Below are 20,020 nucleotides of genomic sequence, written 5' to 3' on the forward strand. Positions count from 1 at the left end.
TATTGCTGTAGATGATCATTACCCATTCAAAGATGGTATTACACAAATTCACACTTAAGAAATATTAAAGTATTAGTGATATATTTATAAAATTTATAGGTGTTCTGAAAGGACAGAATAATCTCCTGTGCAAGTCCAAAAAATTTTCAAATAATAAAACTGACATAATTGAAGAAAGCATTTCGATGGATGGAAATTGTCAACAATGGAGGATGTTAGCATTTTAAAATTGTTCTATATAAATTATGTAATTGTTATACAAACTGCAACGTGATTTTTCAAGAAAGCCTCAAATTTTCATAGAGTGGAGGAACATATCTTACTGGACATGGTGCAAATATCACAATGCTAGAACATGGTAAATTATTTGGGTTTCTCAAGTGATTATTACTGAATAAATCTGTAAAGCATGAATTTACAGAGGTTAGCTATAGATAGGTATATACTTTATTGTTCTTTAAAAGTATAGAACTGTAAAGGGAAAGATTGATAGGGAAATACTGTCAATATAACATTCCTTTTCTCGGTGTCTAGAAAATCAAATGAAAATCTGGGCATGTTGATGTAGACCAGGAATACAGGCACTCCAGGAGGCTGAGACAAAAGTATCACAAACTTGAGTGCAGCCTGGACAACGCTGTGATTAAGATTATTTCAAAATGTAAAAAAATTGAAAGGAGAGTTGATGTAACAGGTAAAACTTTCATTGAAGATTCTTGTCTATAAATGGAAATAAATTTTTTAAATTAAAAACAAACATTAAACAGAAACAAAATAACACAATTTTTATTAGGAAGACCTGTGAAAGTCTATGAACAGTTGAGTGAGTGGGGAAAATTAATGGGGGGCTGGAGGTTTAGCTCAGTGGCATAAGCACCTGCCTTGCAAGCAGGCGGTCGTGAGTTCGATCCCTGGTACCGATAAAAATGAAAAAGACCAAAAAAAAAAAAAAAAGAAAATTAATGAACTTCAGCTAATGACAATTTGAATTTCTCAGTAGATATGGAGCACTGTATGAAGTGCCCTGATGACAAATATGCCATAATACAGCAAAACCAATGCCTCTGAAAGTCTGTGACTTTCCTGGCTCATGAAGACCTCATGGGGAAGATGCTGGCCAGCACAGCTCTGAGTCTCACTGCTCTCACAGCTGCTGTCCTTGGCCTTTTTGTAAAGCACAAAGACACTATCACTGCCAAGGTCAATAACAGGGCTCTCAGCTACAATTTGTTCATTTCCCTCGCCTTCTGATTCCTGTGTTCCTTACTGTTCATTAGCTGTCCCAACACAGTCACCTGCATCTTGCAGCACACCACATTCATAGTTGTCTTCACTGGCAGTTTTCACTGTCTCTGTGTCCTTGCCTATGCTGACTGTCTCCAGGAAGTAAGCCTTCTGACGGTTGCAGCTGGATCAGAGGGGTGTATCTGGCTGTGTCTCCACATGCACTGGCAGCCCACAAGAAGACTGATGTTCTTCATCTGCTGCATCTTGAACTTCCTGCCACAGTTTAACATTTTCTTGAGGAGAAAGAGTGGAAGTAAGAGTAAGATACAGTTCACTGTATGTGGTCATAAAACTAAATAACAAATGTAAACTCTGATGTATTTATAAGGGTCAGTAGTGAAGCCCACACAGTAGGATATATGGGAAAGGTCAGCAATAGAGAAAGCATCATAACTATGTAATAAGCCTTCAGTGTAAGCCACATTGCAAAGGGGAAGCAGTGGGTCTGGGGAATGCCTTGATGAAGGAGGTTGCGAGTGGCAGGATGTGATGACAGAAGGGAGGGATCACACGAAGGAGTGGAAAGGAGGATGAAGAATACAGCACAGGGAGGAGTGAGAAGATAGCACAGGGTACAAGGAGGAAGAAGATGGAAAAAAGGCAGAAGAATGACAAGGTGGCTGCAGATGACAGGGGCAACAAAATGGTGGCAGATGAGTGGAAGAATAAGGCAGTCAGAGGGAGGAGTAACAAGATGATGGAGGCTGTGTGGTATAAGTACTGTTGTGGGGTGCTGGAGGAGAAAACGGTGACAGTGGAGTAGAGATCAAAGACAGGGTATGATGAGAAAAACATGGAGGAAAAGATAGCAAAGAAGATGGAACTGGTATAGATTTAACAAAAGAGAACGGGAACATTCTTGTGAGTATGGTGGTGGAGTGAGAATGGAATGCAGCTCATCTATAGGGTCAGTGAGGTTTTTAGGTGTAGAGGATTTGGCAGTGTGAAGTGAAACAAGAGCACCTATGTTACCTCACGTGCCTAGATAATGGAGGGACACTCCTGGAGAGCAAAAAGGGCATGGATATAAGGAATCTCTGACCATCTGCAATTATGGCAGCAGAACTTCATTAATTCATGAAGGTTGGCAAAATTGAAGGTATCTGTCTCTGGCCAGTGGTCATTATCAAGATTTTAAAGTGGCCAAGCTATCTGCAAATAAAATATTAATTTTCTGCATTTTAAAGTGTCCCAGAGACATAATATTCCCAAGGATAAGATGGTACTAGTTCAACTAAAATGCAACCTTCCACTTCAGTACTATTTCATCCAAGGCAAAAAAGATGGAATAATCAGTTGTTGTTCTGTTTATGCCAAGACTGAGGATGCCTGAAGACCACAAACAACACTACAAGCCAGTGACGAAGAATCAGGAGCTAGCAGATGAAACAGGCAACTTCTCATCTCTAATAATTTGAAGCAATAGGATCTTATATCAGAATTAAGACACAAAAATCCAGCTACCACTGGAAGACATCTCTGAAAAACCATGATTTCCTAAGGATTCTCCAAACTATCCATAAAGAAATCTATCATAAACAGTTTACAAGCATCAATGCAGGAACCACATTGAAATTTAAAAAGACTAAAAAATTAGAAATCACAGAAGCCACATGCAAGTCCAGATATGCAGCTCCTCAAAAGCAACCAAGAGGTCAGTGAGGTGAAATGGTTCAGAACCCATTTGCCTGCACTCTCTGAAGTGTTATCAGTAGAAGTAACAAAATAGATGAATAAGGCTCTAGAAAAATGCAAATCAGAAACAATTTCTGAAATAACTTCACCGATGAGGGGCATAATGGAGGATACAATTAGTCACTCCAGTGAAAATACACATTAAAAACATAGAGGAACTCAGGAAAACGATGAAAACCATGGATGCCCAATGTAAGAAAGAAATTCATGGAACAGATTCAAATAGATGTCCAGGAGATTAAAATTTCCTTTGACAGGATACACAGCAGAATGAGCCAACATGAGGATAGAATATCAGGTCCAAAAGAATTTTTATTTGTAAAAGTGAAAAGCTAAATTTGTTTAAAATAGAAAGAGATCATGAAAAATTATTCCATCAGCTGCTGTACTATGCAAAAAATAACATAGTCAATAAAAAAGCAATTTAAAAGCAATTCACCAAAGTAACAGCAGAAAACATCCCAAACATGAAAAAAGTGACATACAGATAAATAAGACATATACAACTCCAATTATACAAAATCAAAACAAATCTACTGCAAGCCAGGCATGATGTTGCACACCTATAATCCCAACACTCTTCAATCTAAAACAGGAGAATCATAATGATTTCAAAGCCAGGCTAGGCTGCATAGTTAGTTTAAGGCCAGTTTATGCTACAAAGAAAGACCTTGTCTCAAAAAAAATAAAACAAGCAAATAAAATCTACCCAAAAGGTACAAAATAGTGAAGATTCCATAAATTTGACAGAACAGAACATTAAAAAGTGTTAAGAGAAAAACAAACCATTTAAACAGGAAGAACATCAGACTCACTGCAGACTTCCCAATAAAAATCCTTAAGTCAAGCAGTTTGAAGTGAAGTACTTCAGATCCAGAAAGAAGACAACCTCCAACGCAGATTGATATACCCTGAAAAACTATCTTTAAAGCTTGATGCAGAAATAATATACTTCTATGAAAAAGAACAACTGACGAAACTCATGACTACCAAAATAACTCTACAAAAATTATGAAAAATATTTTAGAAAGAGATAATGAAGACAACAACTTCAAGAACACTACAGATATGAAGCCATATGAAAGGCAATCAATTATAGAGAGGGAAATAAACAGGGAACCAACAACAGGAAAATAATATAACAAACATAAAGTCAAAACCTATCACTTAAAACTATAAATGTAAATGGCCTCAATTCACCATTCAGAAGAAGCAGACTGGCAGAATGGACTTTAAAAATTCAACAATATGCTACATACAAGAAACACATTTAACTCAAGAAGCAGTCAATATACTGAAATTCAAACAGACTAACAGACATGAAAATTCACATTGTAACAGAAGACCTCAATGTCTCACTGACAAAAATAGATACGTTAACTACTAAATAAGAAATCAACACTGAAGTATTAGAACTGATCCAAATGCCCTTAGTAGATAGATACCGAGTACCCTCCCCACAATGTCAGAATACATATCTTCTCAGATGTGCATGCTATATTATCCAAAATAAATCACTAACCCATACAACGTGCTAAAGTATAGACAAAGGAACTTATGCCCTGAATATTATCAGACAACAAAATCCAAAGTGCAATACCCATTCATGATAATAAACCTAAAGAAAACTGGACTAGATCATCTTTATCTAAATCTGACAAAAGCTATCTATGACAAACCAACAGCCATCATACTAAATGAAAAAAAGTGAAAGCTTTTATTCTAGAATCAGGAATGAGACAAGGATGCTCACTATTCCATTATCATGACTCCCATTCAATATAGTTCTGGAGACACTAGCCAGAGAAATTAGCCAAGATCAAGATTTAAAAGGAGTAAAGACAGGGAGGAAAAAATCACTTGTGCATGACACAGTCTTCTCTATAGATGACACTAAAATGTACACAAAAGCACACCTAGACTTAATAAGTAAACGGAGCATCATATCTGGATACAAAATTTATAGCATCCCTGTACACAAATAACAAACTCAGAGAAATTAGAGAAACAACACCTTTGTCAGTAAAATTCCCAAAGAAGAAATACTTAGGAATTAACCCAATGAAGGAAATAAAATAATTTGCATTAAAAACTATAGTACTTGGAAAAAGAAGATCAATGATGATATCAGAAAATGGAATCCCATCCCTTGTTCTGGGGTTAGAATAACCAATACAGTGAAAACATACATTCTCCCAAAATTGTTATACAGATTCAATGTAATCTTGAGGAAAATACCAACAACATACCTCACAGAATTAGAGAAAACTTTTCTAAAATTGATTTGGAAGCAGAAGAGACCTAGAATAGCAAAAAGCAATCCTAAGCAACAAAAATAAGGCAGGAAACATCACAATGCCTGACTTGGAATTGAACTGCAGAGCTACTGTGACAAAACCAGCATAGCACTTTGAAATAAATGAAACAAAACAACAACAAATAAAAACAGACCCTACAGTCAGTGGAACAGACTAGAGGATGCAAAAACAACTCTTACCATACTCAGCCATCTTATCTTTTACAAAAGATTCAAGCATCATCATTGAAAGAAACCTTCTTTAATAAATAATCAAGGAAGAGCTGGCTCCCCACATCCCAAAGACTAAACTAGACCCACATATCTCACCATTCATTAAACTGAAATTGAATGAATCAAATATCTAAATAATGAAAGGGAAACACTAAACCTCCTGTTAAGAGAAAAAAAAGTGGAGACACTAGCCAGAGAAATTAGCCAAGATCAAGATTTAAAGGAGTAAAGACAGGGAGGAAAAAATCAGATGTCAGATGCTTGAAGATGTAGGTATAGACAAAGAATTTAATAACAAACAAACAAAAATGAATCACACAGGGAATATCACAAAAAAATAAAACAACTAGAGTGTCATCATTTTAAAAAGCTTTTGCACAGCAAAAGATATCATCAAAAGAGTGAATAGACAACCATAGAGTGGAAAAATATTTTGCCATCTGTTCTTCACGCAAAAAATTAGTATTTAGAATTCACAAGGAACACAATAAAATCAGACCCTCCAAATTTAAAGATCTAACTTAAAAATGGACATCTGAAATGAATACATACTTTTCTGACAAAGAAGCATAAGCAGCAAATCAATAAATTAAAAAACTGTTTAACATTACTGGTCACTCAAGATGCAAATTAAAACAACACTGAAATTCCATCTCACTCCAGAAAGGAATCAGTCAAGTGCAAATGCTGGAGGGTCTGTGGGGAAAATTCAGTCCTTATCCCCTGTTGGTGGGAAAGTAGACTGGTGCAACCATTGGGGAAATCAATGTGGAAACTCCTCAAAAAAGTAGACCTCCACACTTCTTGGTATCTTCAGAAAACAATTAAAAGCATCATACCACAGTGACATGTGCACATTCATGTTTACACTTCAGTTTACAAATATTTAAATCTTGAAAATAATGCAAATGCTTGAAACCTGATAAATGGACACAGAAGGCATGGTTTTTTAAAAGAAATATAAAATGGATTACTATCCAGGCATAAAGAAGGGTAACCTTGAGCCATTTCTAGGTAAATGGATGTACACTGGGACCATATTACGAAGTGAAATTAATTGAACACATATATTCAAACAGTGTGTGTTTTATCTGGCATGAGAAACTGAAAGTGTAAATAAGAACAAAAGTAGTAGATATTGCAAAATAGGAAGAAAATATTTAAGACGAGCTAGAGTGGTGGGAAGGAAAAGAAAAAGGGCAAATACAAGCAGAAATGGAAACCAGGCTGTAAATAAGGAGGAGAAGAGCAACGGAAGGGAAGGGGGAGAATGGGGAAAAAAGAATCAGACTACATCATAAAAGGCAAAATTTCACATGATGAATAGTATCAGTATGCATATCTAACAAGTGACAATTAATTAATTAATTAATTAATTAAATGGAATAATTCCTGGCTGGGGTAGTGGCTCAGCAGTAGAGTATTTGCCTGCAGAAAGGCTTGGGTTCATGCTGAAGTACTGGGGAGGGAGATGAGGGGAAACAATAAATAATTCCTCAAAGTCACAACTAGGAAGAGAAAAAGCAGGACTTCAAACCAGGTACGTATGCCTCTACTTTCATCAAGATCACATGCTGGCAAGAGATCTTCCTAAAGAACAAGCGATATTTACTGACCTGATATACTATGAAAAATTAACTGAAATTCAGGGAAAATGAGGAACACGTGTCCTTGGCAGGACGCACATCTTCCAGATGAGACATTCCAGCCTGTTCAGTCTTTCAGCAGTTCCACGAGCCACACCAGTAACAAAACGCCATGGATCATTATTCTGATATCCAGTTGGATGCCAGATGGAGGCCCATCTGACTTCCTTAGCCTGTTCTTACTTTCTGATAATCCAGATCTTTTAGTCTGCACACAGCCTCTTCAATCACTTCTGCCCGGTGAAAGTTCTCTTCCTCTTTCTTAGTTCTCAATCCCAAAGACTGACCAGCACTGCCTACTTCATCTCCCTAAAGGCAGCTTGCTGGTCAGTCTATGTACCTTTGGAAAGGCACGGCACTGAGCCTGATCCAATCATGCTGTGCCTCCTAATCTCTGGTTTCCCTGATTGGAAATGATGAGCTGATATTCAGGACTCAGCTCACTACCATTCCCTGTTTGACGGAGTCCAACACATTGCAGCACATGCACACCACATGCATGTGCACATGCACACATGCTGCCTCAGACTGGACTTTCATCACATCATCTGGTACTTATTTTCTTTGTAGCTCTTAGCATTAACAGAACCTATTTTATTCACAGATTTTCCCCATAGAGGAAACAAAAAACTACATAAAAGGAGGAATCTTCTCCTGTATTACTCATTTCAGCTTCCAGATCTCAAGAAACGGGATTCAGCATCACAAGGGCATTAAATAAAATTCTGATAGACATATAAGTAGCCAGATAGACATAAGGTAGCACAGCCAGAGGCTTCTGCTCTTCACAGGTGTGGGTAGAGTGATGTCCTAACTTGAATATCCAGTCCAAGTGCCAGTGCTTAATGGCAATAACCTCGTGTGCTTTGTATTTCCATCAGCTTTTTCATAGGTGTAGAAAAGGAAACTCGAAAAAGTGACTTGATCAAGTTCGCACAACACATGGCTGAATCCAGGAGGTGAAAGGTCTCTGCTGCTCCCCACACCCTTCAGCTTCATATCTCCTGATTCTTCCTTTCTCCACAGTAAGGAAGGCAAAAAACAAAACAACAACAACAAAAGACTAAGCCATCAATCTTAGAATGATAGCATAAAACAATGCAAAACATAAGTAATCATTTCCCTTCCCTGTGAGCCTAACTAGGGATCCCATTTCCAGAAGCAGCACAGGTCAACCACAGTTTTACCACAGGGGAGATCAAATCCAACAGCAACAGATTCATTCAGCACTGCTAAGGACATCACCTGTCATCTCCTCAGACCTTCTCAGGGGTTCCGTGGGGATGAACGAACAAGATCTCCAGCCTAAATTTTCCAATGAACTCTGCACCACAGCTGTGGGGCACATGCTCCAGAATGGCAATCATTAATCACCTTAGGAAAGTGCTGGGCACACATTCCCCAATTTATTGTAAGTATTTTACTTTCAACAAAAACTCATTTGCAAGTTCAAATTTTCATTGTGTACCAAAAATGATATTCTCTAAAGAGCATAAACTAAATATCATCCTCAAAATATTTATATGAAAAGTGATGCCACCTTCAGATAGTTATAGGCACTTTCTCCATGATAAAATATTAATAATATGATGTTACTATACAAAACATACTTCACTTCAGAAACACAAACCTAAAGAAAACAATTTTTAAAAACCTTTTTAAATGCTGAATGTGAAACAGTTATCTAAAATTTCTTACTTTGATGGAAAGTCAACAATTTAAAGTGCAAACTATTAAAAAGAAGAACAAGAAATAAAGGATATAACTGCATATATATTTAAGTGTATTCTTATACACTAAAGACCATATTACTGAGTTTTGTTGGATCATTGGACAAAACTGCATTGTCACTGTTTGAAAGTCCACTTTATATGCTTTAATTTTGTAACTTGAACAACTATTTCTAAGATGACAATATATAATCTATTAACTAGTGATTTCCTACTGTTTATTCTCTCTGAAATTCTGTATAACTTGTACCATTTTTCTGGGTTTTTTTTCTTTTTCTCCTTAAATAAAATTTTAAAAAAAGAAGAAGAACAAGAATAAAATCACCTTTAGTTCATGTTTCAATAGTCACTGTCCCATCTTTGTCACTGGTCCAAACTTTTGTGTCTCTGAAATAAGCACAAAGCAGCGTCAAGACGTGACTTTGAGACTCTGAAGTGAATGTGACTAACACCTCATTATTTGGTCATGCTTGTCTTCAATCTAGTTGACTTTTGCATTCCAAGATTCTTTAATGCTTGCTTGCAGTTTAAGAATCTGGTGCAAAAGGAATAAAACATGAAAGTTTTAAGGCATCATGTGCTTTTCACATCTTATCCCCAGAAATTCATTTGATGCTTCTAATTATATTCCACTCTTCAGTAAATTCTGATATACTTACTTTAGTCTTTAGTGTGCATACACAGTCAATAAAGTAAATACTATATATGCACTGCATAGAAATATAAACATACAGTTACCGAATGACACAGCCATATATTTTAGGTTAATTTAAAGGAAGTATTTCTTTATGTTACTCATAAATACCATCCAAAGTCCTTTCATAACTTTGTTAATAAGAACAAGAGTGATGATGAATCTCACATGAAAACGACCAAAATGTTTCTCACAGTTTCTGCCTCAGAGTTAAGGAGTGGAATTTGAAGACGTGAAACTTTTATGAATTTAGTCTTCAAGGATGACCATGATTTTTACTAAAATTGGTCATGTCTTGTAATACATCTATCATTCTGAAATGTTTAAAGAAAGACCAGAACTCCTTAAGAGAATATTAACTCTGAGTAGAAATGCCAAAGCTACAAATAATCCCCAATACATAAGGTGCCATACTAAGCGTTTAGCCAGAGAATGGTAAAGCAGAACTGACTGCATGCAGTCACTGACACAGTTTGGACGGAGCCTGGTGTTTCACCTTCTTGTGTGTCTACCCTTTCTCTTTAGTGTCTATCTGCTCTGCATCTTTATGGCCTTTGGTACCATGCAGCTCCTGAAAATGATCCTGAAATAAAATGAATGCGAGTTTACACATTAAAGCAGGAAACGGGAAAAAAGCTACATTGCCTAAAGTTGCATAAAAACTTCTTATGGAATTTGAAAAGTTCTTTCCTAAGCTGTACAGAATAAAAAAGAAGATTTGAAGTCATTCTTGGGGGAAAAAAGTCATCACAGAAGTCTAGATCTATCATACAGTTAAATGTATTATTAGTGGCACCAGGCCTTAGGGGTAGGGTTGAAATTCCCAGTACCAAAAAAGAAAATAGATTTTAAAAAAGATGAAAATCATTAAAAACATTTCATTAGTATTATTACCCATATCTATTTTTTTAACTTGCAAATTATACTCTTCCATAATCTTGATGTTACTCAGTTATAGGAAGTTGTTCTGTTGGTGTTTCTAGTATGCTATTATAAAATAACAAGAAAAGTATCATTTTAACCTACCAATGAGAGACAGACCTTCTTGCAAATGTCCAAATATCAGTAGAATTCTAAAATCTGGAAATGCCTTACATATGTATTTGAATCCTCTTAACTGATACAATTTAAAAAAGAGAAAAAGCAAGGACAGTAAGGCTTTCTAGTTAGACAATGAACTTATGTTCTGTCCTATTCAGTCAGAATCTCTGCTCTTAACTATGTTGTCAGAAGAAATCTTAGTTTAGATGCCTTCAAAAATTCCATGAAGCAAAATGCTGTATGTGTATTACTGCCTAACTGCAAAGATATAAGCAAAATTCATAGAAGCAGAATCATTATTGTCACTCACTGACCAAGAGTACTTACTAAGCAAGTGCCAGGAGCTGGGTTCAATCCTCAGTAGTCCACAACAATCATAAATGTATACATGAATTATTTTTAAAGAGCTCCTATATCAGTCAAAATAGAACAAAATGAAACTATTCACACTGAGGTTTAAAGACAAAACTGAATAGCTTTGTCTTTGTAAACTTTCAAGAAGTATAAGAGAAAGAAAAGAGCCAAACTTCTTAAAATGCCTATTTTGGGACATTCTTGCATTTTAACCTTTTACGAAATGACGGCTTTTCCTTTTGTTCTTTGTGGTTGCTTCCCCTCAGCCCCTTCCTGTCTGTACATCCAGCTCCTCAGCTTGTCTCTTGGGGGCCCTCACTCTGTTTTATAGAAGGAAGTGTTGCTTAATTAGGATGAAATAAAAGCCAATTGAGATCTTTAAGCTAAATTTGTTGTATGTAATTTTGTCTTTGACAGAGGGAAAACAGCAGAAGGTCATGTGTCACATAAATCTTTTCTGTCCTCAGGAAACACAGCTAGTTGGCTGTTCTAGGCAAAGACTCTGCCAGGGTCATATGGCAACACAGTGATGTGTTTCGCCATTTCTCTCAGCAAAGAGAGAAGCAAAGAGTTTACTCACCATTCTCGCTGTGATCTCCTGTTAGGCAGCTCCTTTCTCTATGATTGTGGAGGCTGCTGAGGTGCATGGATGAGAGAATAGTGTACGTCAAGAGGAGAGGTGTCATCAAAGTGTTCAACCCATGCAATATGGGAGAACACTCAGAAGTGGGTCATGCTGCTTGTGTAGTTCAACTGCTCCACATGAGCTTTGGAGCCAACAAGAGAGCCAGTGAGTGTTTCCAGTAGAGGTTGCACAGCAAGCTCCTAGGTCAACAAGGTCCCGTAAGACAGGATACTCCAGGCAAAATGAAAATGTGTTGCTCAGGCAATAAACAGTAATAATTCCAAAGTGCATGAAAACTGGTATCTCCATTTAGGGATGGCAGGATAGAATATTTGACACAAGCTTGCGAATTTTAGGAATAAAAACAGAAAACCTGAGTTCGATCCCCAGTACCGGTAAAAACGAAAAAGACAAAAAAAAAAAAGAAAACCCCAGATGGTAACTCACCTGTGATCAGTGAGGAAGGTCACTGTTGCCCAAAGACTAGCATCAGCAAGTAAACAGTCTCAGAGTAAGCATGGTTCTTAGGCAGGGGAGCTCCAACTGGGAGAGATTTTTATAGAAGTTAATGCTCTGCCATCCAAGTCACAGCACCTTTATGAAAGAGTTTTGGTGCAATAAAAGGGAGAATATAAAGTAAAAATAGCCTTTATCCCAAGGATGTGGAGAGGAGTCCATAACCATAGATGGCCTGGATCCCTCTGACCAGAACATGGGGAATGGGGTATATATATAACCTCTGACCCGGGGTGGCACTTAGGGTAGACATTGATGACATGTGAGGAACTGAGTGGAGTTTTCTTCACATGCAAACAGGAAGGGGAGTTGCAATTAAGGCTGAGGAAAAAGCAGAAAGTGGTAGGTGTTCCCACTATGGCCTTCTGCCACATTAGACCACTGCCATAACTGTACAGTAATTTATACTAGGGAAAAAAAACCTTTCAAAAAGAATCAGCAGAGACTGGAGACATGAAAAGCACCCTTAAGCAACATAAGCAAAGTCCACATAGTTCCTTCAAGGATAAACATCAGGCATTGATATTCTAATAGGTACCTATCACCTTAAAGAAGCCATGAAGAGCTGCTGACCCAACTCCCTACAAGAAAAGCTCTGTTCTGTTTCACATCCATTTCCTATATGACTTGCTTCTCCCATTGGATCCCAATTTAATCAATATTACTTGAGCGATTATGCTTATAATCTTATTATTTATAGTTTTGTCCCACTTCATGGCCACCTTGTGATTTCCCATTTTTCCTCACCTTGGAACCACCTCACCTCATGGTTTTGCTCTATACAAATTCCTAGAAAAGGCAGGTTCTTTTGCAAACCAATCAGGACTCTTTCTGTTTCTTTCCCTAATAAATATATTCTGCTCTTAACCTGCTGTTTCTAAAATTCAGTTTTCAAATTTTAGAGAACACAAACTTGTACTAGTCATCTAGCAGGCTAGGAGTTTCTTTCACCAATATCACTAAGTCCCAAGGCCATAGAAGGAGGATCCTCACCTACAGAGGAGAAACATGGTCCAGCACCCTTCTAGCTGGAGGACATAAAGCACTATGGGCTTACAGGCCCCTCATTTAGGAAGGGACCTAGATCCCCCTTTGACTTCCAAGTAGGGCTTCCAAAGAAACTCAATCTGCTGGCATTTATTAAGGGGAGATCAGCACCCCTTTTCTTTGAACACAGAACTCATCTTATTTTCCACAAAAACTGTGGTTTTGGCAGAGATGTCCAGCATGGGATACTTAGCTCCTGCCAGCTCTTCTCTCTGCATGCCAAATGAGTGAGAGGGACTTCAAGACCCAAGACTACCATGAAAATGTATTCTACACCTCACTATTTTGAATTACTCTTTTTCCTAATTTTTAAAAATAGGTAGTGAGACTTCTGCATATAACTTCAGGCTAGATCATCACATAAACCTTTTTTCCCCTGAAATTTATTTTTATAAATACATGCTAACTGTAAGTTTCCAATCAGACCCGACTCTCCCAGCTCCCAATCTGCTTGCCAGCAGAGGAATTACTCTCATCAAAGAACTCAGTTCAGCACCAGCTGTCAAAAGCAAGCATAGGCTGTCTTTAAAAAGACAAGGTAGGACTCAAAATTTTGCAGGTCCCAGGATGTCTGGAGCCACCCAAAAATTTATACCAGATGCTTCAAGAACTTTGTCGCCTGAGATGCAAGACAGCCAGAAAACTTTAGTCACAGGCCATTATTAAATCTTCCCACCTAATGTCCCTTGCCTTATTTCCATCCCAATAAAAAGGGCTTACTTCTCTTTGTTTCCTACAGAAGTCTTCTCAATTTGTCTTTATAAACTGTGTCTTCACAATCCTGGTAAAGGGAGAAGAAAGTAAAAGAATATATTAGAAGGGGAAAGGGAACAGACAGCCAGCACAGACAAGGAGACCAAGCCTTTGCTTGCCAGCTGCCACCATCAGAAGGCTTACTTGTTGCTGACAGCCAGGGTAAGCAAGGAGATGCAGCCAGATAAACCCTATGCACCCACAGGCCACCACTGGCGACCCTTTCTTCCTTTGGGCAGTGAGTGCCCACTGAAAGAATCAGAGAAACACACCCTTGCATGCCTGCCACCACTGGGGGAGTCCCATTGTAGACATGCAGGTGAAGAGAACCACCACTATGCACCCCTGGCCATCGGGGAAATCCCAGTGTAGCTTCATGGGTCTGGAGAAGCCCACCTACCTGTTACCTCCCTGGGAACAAGGGTTTGGAGAAACCCAGATGCCTGTCCCATTCCCTTACACTGTAGAAGGGCAGCCAATGAGGAAAGTGCCTGAAACAACACAACTGTCGGGAGGAACCCACAAGAATGTGAAGATGAAGGAGCAAAAGTTAATCTCATGAATGCACATTTCTCAGATGAAGATATACAAATAGCAAACAAATACATGAAGAAATGCTTACCATCACTGGTCATTTGAGAAATGCAAATTAAAACAGCATTGAGATTTCATCTCACTCCAGAAAGAATGGCTTCCATCAAGAAATCAACTGATAACAAATGTTGATGAGACTGTAGGGAAAGGGGACACTGCTCCATTGTTGGTGGAGTTTAGACTGATGCAACCACTGTGGAAATCAATATGGAGATTTCTTAGAAGACTAGGATTGGAAGTTCCATCCAACCCAGCTATTTCCCTCCTGGGTATTTTCTCAGAAAACCTGAAAAGGTCATGTCACAGTGATATATGTGCACCTATGTTCATAGCAGCACAATTCGTAATAGCTAAATCTTGGAGACAACCAAAATGTCTATCAACTGCAGAGTGGATAAAAAAAGATGTGGTATTTTTATACAATGGAATATTACTCAGCTATAAAAAGGATGATCTTGAGGCCTTCATATAGAAATGAAGGCAACTTGAGACTATCCTCATAAGTGGAATAAATAAGAATCATATTTATAAATATCAAATTGTGTCTCTAGTGTAAAAATTAATAATAACATTAGGAGTAATAATATCCAAAATGTGTAATTGCTATTGTAAAAAAGAGAGGAAAAGAAAGTGCTCTAAAGGATATAACTGCATGTATGTTTAAGTGTGTAAGATAGATGACCATATTGCTAAGTTTTTGTTGGATCATTGAGCAGAATTATTTGCAGTCTCACTGTCTGAATGTCCACTTTGTATGCTTTAATTTTGTAACTTGAACAACTATTTCTAAGATGACAGTATGTAATTTATCAACTAGTGATTTCTTAGTTTTTTTTGGAATTCTGTATTGTTGCTACCTTTTTTCTGTTTTATTTCTTTTTCTCTTTAAATAAAATTTTTTAAAAAGTTAATCTCAGACCTCCAGCCCACACAGAATAAGTCTGGGAGATATAGTCATAAAAAAAATGGAAGTCATACACCTGAAATCTCTGAAAGAATAACAAATGAGGTAAAGAAACAATTACATGAGAATGTAAAAGTAATCAGATTAGAAATAACGCCTCAAGTTAAAGAATAAATCACAGGCTAGGGATTTATTTCAGTATTATAAGCACCTGCCTGGCAAGTGCAAAGTCATGAATTTGATGCACAATACCCCCCCAAAATAAATAAAAACAACCGAAGATTAAATCACAAGCATAATGAAAGTATTGCTGCAAATATCTAAAGAAGACACAGATTTTTTTTAAAAAGAGGAGCATAGGAAAATGAAACCTTGAATGAATAATATAAGAACAATGCATGAAACAGATTCAAAGAGATATCCAGGAAATTAAAAAGTCAATTGAAAGCTGGCAAAACCACTTGAAAGAGACTGAAGATAGACTTTCAGACCTTGAAGATAGGATCACAACTAGCAGTCATGAAAGGAAAGATCTCTTAAAAATAACAAGAAACCAGCAAATAATAAATCAATGGCTGCAAAATGATGAAAGATAATTAATTTAACAGTGAGAGGTATCAGCAAAGAAGCAGGGGTCAGCACAAATGAAATAAAAAAGGTATTTTCAGAAGTAATAGCAGAAAACTTCCCAAACATGGGAAGATGATCTGGCATACAGGTAAGTAAGGCATACAGAAGTACAACTAGCCCTAACCAAAGTAAATCTACACCCAGACATCCAATAATCAAGATCCCAGAAATTCAGGACTAGAAAAGAATATTAAAATCTGTGAGAGAGAAAAAAACAATTCACCTATAAAGGAAAAATCATTCAGAATGACTTCTCAGCACAAAGCATCAGTCAAAAAACAAGTTTGAATGCTTCAAATCCTGACAGAAAACAACTTCCAACCAAGATTGATGTATTCTGCAAAACTATTTTTCAAAATTGGTGGAAAGATAAGATTCTTCCATGACAAAGAATAACTAAAATAATTCATGACCACCAACCAACCCTATGGGGAATGCTGAAGGATATTCTAGAGAGAGATAAAGATGACCATGGTTCCAGAAACAGCAGCAGAGAAGGATCATCAAACAGGACAGGCAATTGAATGAAGAGGAAAAGTAGAGAGCCAACAGCAGGAAGATAGCATGACAGAGATGAACCAGTGCATGCCAATTGTAATCATTAATATAGATGGCCTCAATTCACCAATAAAAAGAAACACAGGGAGAGTGAATCAAGAAACAAAATGTATCAGTATATTGTATACAAGAAACACATTTAACTTGAAATTCACAGACTGAAAGTCAACAGAAAGCAATTTTCCTACATGACATGAGACCAGAAAACAGTAATGCATAACTTGCCCATCACCACAGAATGGGTAAGAAAAATATGGTATTTTCATACAATGGAAAGCTATCCAACTATAAAGTAGCATAATCTCAAGGCTCTTATAGACTACAGGATGAAACTGGAGGTCAAATTCATGAGAAGTTTGAACTCATAGAGGTGAACACCAAGTTAGTTCCCAAAGAGTTAGTGGGACCCAAAAAGTACAACAGATATAAAAATGATAGGGGAGGAAACACCTAGGAGAGCAAGGTAGTAACCACTGTTAATTTCTTATTATTTTGTCTTAAATTCTTATATTTTCAGAATTTTGTTAGGTCTGGTTTTATTCTATCTTGTATTGCTAGATTTCACTGTGTCTGCTATTTTAATGACAATGAGATGTATTCTATTAACCATTGTTGGTTTCCTATTATCTCATTTTGAAGTAACGCTTCATTCTTTGGCTTAATTGGTTTCATTCTGTTTTGTTTTGTTTGACTTTATTATGTGAAATGGTATAGACAGCTATTTTGAAGAAAGTGAAACATTATGGTAGCCATTGTTGATTTCCTGTCATCTTGAAGTCCTATATTGCTTTCATTTTTGTTTTGATTGGTTTGTTTTGATTTTATTATGTAATAGTATGGACTGAACAAAACATGAGACAATATAGTAACCATTGTTCATTTCCTGTTATCTTTTGATTTTATGTGTGAACGTCTGTACAGCTATTTTGAAGAAAACAAGAGACACTATGGCAGCTATGGTTGATTTCTTGCTGTCTTGTTTTGAAATCATGTGTTGCTTACAGTATTGTTCTGTTCTGATTTACTTTGTCCTATTTTGTTTTATTTTATCCTAAAATAAAAAAATTTTCAAAGGTTAAATGGAACATATGGAAGAAAATAAAAAGTGAGGCCCCCACAAAAGTGAGAAAGTGAAAATAAGAAATAAATCAATTTTACCATTTGTTAGATATGGGGAAAATACATTCTAAAGAATTACAAATGTATATGGAACGGTTGGTTGTGTGCTTCAGTCTAGTATTTACATTTCTGTGGGGGATTTGGATTAGACAGAGTCTTAGTAATCATAAGCTTCTTGAGATAACCACAGTGAAATTGGCTTCAAGCACTATTTTAAAATCAAGTCTGGAGCAGGAAAAAGATGGTGGAATGACAGCCACCCTGAAAACTCTACCTGAGCTACAAACTTAACTATTTCCACCTTTTTAGCTGTGTTGCTGATTAAAACTTTCACCTCTAAGGGAGTAGAGCTGTCTTCTCCATCTCCCCTGAAACTGACATTAAAAGAAGTCAGACGGACAGGGGAGTACATGGAGGGTGTTCGACATGTCTACTGGTTACTAAACTTAGAATCCCCAATAGTCCAAGACAAATTTTAATTACTCAGGTCATCAGTTCACAGCCTAAAGGAAAGAAAAGAAGTGAAGCTATTGTTTTCATTGGGAGGAGGGGGCACTTTGCCAAGTTGTGCTGCTGCACCTGTAGGGGCAACACAACCACTAACTATCCCTTCAGCAAAACTTTCAACTATCTGTCCAAAGTGTAGATGATGATATCATTAGGTCACTCGATGTAAATTCAAAACTGATGTGCAAAGCCTACATGTTCCATAAACACTTCCAGCAGGGCCTGCAACAGCCCTGCCAAAGGGTAGGGGTGCTACAGCTCGGACAGCATCCCTGAGATGACAGATTCCTGATCCTGATTTGTAGATTGCTGACTATTTTGTTCACAAAACACTCTTGTGAAAGACAATTTCAAATAATCAATACAACTAATCTGTAAAACTTCTAAAAATTCAGTAATTGGCCTTCACAAGCTAGTGATAGGCTGGCTCCAATAGCCAGATAGCCACGGCCCAGGGAGCACATTGGCACTGCTGCTCAGGCTGCTGGCACAGGTAGGAACAGGCACAACAATGGGGTGGGGGACAAGGCTGGGCTGAGCTGCCTGGAACCTGCTCGCTGCACTGAGCCCCACCCATAACTCAGCATGTTGGGGCAGAAGGGCACTGGCAACAGGGAGGCCCGGGAGAGCTGGACCCGCCAAGTCCCTTTGCAGCCTTGGAGTCACTTTTGTGCACTACCACTATGGCCCTCATGGGGGAGCTCTGGGTGCAGATGCCTCAATCTCCCAGTGTGCTGGGAATATAGGAATGTACCACGACGCCCAGATCCTAAATTTTCAAGTGCAAAATTATAAACATTAAGAAGAAAATCTACAAATCCTATATCCTCTACAAAAGTATTGCGCATAATACATTCCAAAAATGTTTGTAATCCAAATCACTTGTTTATCAAAGTGAACTTCCCCATAAGAAATAATGGAAACTCAGATGATGCATTCCATGACCCAAAAATATTCATATAAAAATTATTACAATACTAAAGAAAACATGTAAAAACAAATTAACCTGAACTTACCTTTGAAAGCCTTTGTGGGTGTTGTGAGGGAGACAAGAGAGGAGAGTTTTTGTGTAGGACAAACTTTCACTAGCCAAATAACTACTATCTATTGGGCTCAATGGAATCTCTTGTTTTTTGTGCAACTTTAACAAGGAACCCATCCAATGATACTTGCTTTTACTTCCTTCTGAGGGTTGTGTGGAAATGTGACATTGTATTGGTGTTAAACAGATTCATCATGCACACTGCTATGGTTTTATTTGGGTGACACTTTTCTAAAAATTTTTGCACTGTTTCCCACATTTTACTCATCTCCTTAATCCCATTTGAAGTGAGAGATTGCTCCACCTTTTTTTCCTCCTCCTCTGCAGAGTTTTCCTTCAAAACCTCTCACTATTGGGAGACAATTACCCACAATTCTACAGAGAGAAGAGAGGGACTCAGAGACAGAGACAAAGGGAGAGACAGAGACAGACAGGGAAAGAGAAAGTGAGAGAGAAAACCATTGATTGATTTGTGATCATGTGATGTTCAGCATCATGCAGTACTAGTACTACAAGATAATACTCATTTATCAAGTTAAAATGTATTAGAAATGTTTGTTATATGAACAAGTTACTTGCAATTCAAGGTTTTACTATGTATGTTGAGTTCTTTGGCTATAAGCTAAGAAACTACAGGAGCTGGATCGAGCCTGGACACATCCTTTCCTACGACACCAGAGTGGCAGCCTCTGGACACCTCTATTCCACATCTTGGACTTCAAAGCTTCAAAACAAAAAATCTCTGTGG

At 37.5% G+C, this 20,020-nt stretch overlaps 1 long non-coding RNA gene across 1 annotated transcript; it reads right to left on the reverse strand.

The window, feature by feature from the left end:
- Positions 1-424: 424 nt before the first annotated feature.
- On the reverse strand, positions 425-14,494 carry LOC106026810 (uncharacterized). Its single transcript, XR_010039531.1, has 6 exons — positions 14,319-14,494; positions 13,886-13,946; positions 12,050-12,145; positions 9,214-11,944; positions 7,129-8,172; positions 425-1,520 (listed from the first exon to the last, which is right to left on the reverse strand). It is a non-coding gene; the product is annotated as an uncharacterized LOC106026810 (long non-coding RNA).
- Positions 14,495-20,020: the final 5,526 nt, after the last annotated feature.

Source organism: Cavia porcellus, unplaced genomic scaffold (genome assembly GCF_034190915.1).
Source record: "Cavia porcellus strain 051 isolate PalLab524CR breed Dunkin Hartley unplaced genomic scaffold, mCavPor4.1 scaffold_16, whole genome shotgun sequence".
Classification (NCBI taxonomy): Eukaryota; Metazoa; Chordata; class Mammalia; order Rodentia; family Caviidae; genus Cavia; species Cavia porcellus.